Source organism: Aplysia californica, unplaced genomic scaffold (assembly GCF_000002075.1).
Source record: "Aplysia californica isolate F4 #8 unplaced genomic scaffold, AplCal3.0 scaffold01147, whole genome shotgun sequence".
Lineage (NCBI taxonomy): Eukaryota > Metazoa > Mollusca > Gastropoda > Aplysiida > Aplysiidae > Aplysia > Aplysia californica.
In genome coordinates, this window is record NW_004798417.1 from 73,428 (window position 1) to 74,443 (window position 1,016).

Genomic DNA, 1,016 nt, shown 5'->3' on the forward strand with positions numbered 1-1,016 from the left:
AAGAGAGAGAGGAGAAAGATAGAGGAAGAAAGATAGAGGGAGAGAGAGAGAAATAGAGAGAGAGAGAGAGAGAGAGAGAGAGAGAGAGAGAGAGAGAGAGAAGTAGAAGAATCTACAGTAACCCACGTTAAGGCCAACAAAGGGTACAATGATTTCCCCTCTTTCTAAAATGAACTGACATAGTGACATGGCCCCTGGGTGTGTTCGACAAAGAGTCTGTCCACGCAGTTGTATGCAAAAGAAATTATAAAATTATGCAAACTGAGCCTACATAAGTGAAATTATGCGATTCTGTTAATTTTAACAAAGAATGATACAGGAAAATAATCAGAAATTATGCAAAAAAAGATCAAATTTTGCTAAATTATGCGGGGTGCATAAAACCACGGGGAGAGAAGAGTGGCCAACCTTAACGACCAGCCACAGTGGTGTGAGGCATGCCATTTTCATCACTTAGAATGATCCTACCAGGAGTCTTAAGATCTGCGCTTATTACCAGTGAATACCAGTCATTTCGTCACACTGCGGCAGTCAAGACGTCACAGTCACCTCGTCACACCCCAAATCAAACAAGGTTGATGAATGGAGACAGTCTTTTTGTAACACACAACAAAGTTTGTAGGTATTAGATTTACTATTGATGAAAGGTGTGATTGGCAAGATCATATTAGTTCTGTTAAAATAAACTAGCTAGGCCTAATAGAAATGTACAGTACTGCAATATTGCTAAAAAGCTCTATATATAGACCCTTACTTTCAAATAAAGCCTTATACCAGACATTGCTTTTACCTTTTAAAAATTTAAACTACTGTTCCATGGACGAAAATTTAATTTACATTAATTTATTTATTTAACTTTTTAAAAAAAGTTTTCGGCTGATCCTCCAAAAGCGTCCTAGCTTAAGGATTTTGGAGAGATAATAATATATAAGCGAAGTCATTTCGTCTCAAGTAATTGGGGTGTGACAAATGACCGTGTGACGAAATTACTCATGGTTACCTTATCAGCTTATCAG

The 1,016-nt window shown here is 37.3% G+C and overlaps 1 protein-coding gene across 1 annotated transcript in view; it reads left to right on the forward strand.

Annotated features, from left to right (window-relative positions):
* The window catches only part of LOC101850453 (fibronectin type-III domain-containing protein 3a), a 37,651-nt gene that overhangs the window by 1,414 nt on the left and 35,221 nt on the right, over window positions 1–1,016 (forward strand). The gene's annotated exons all lie outside the window — the stretch shown is intronic.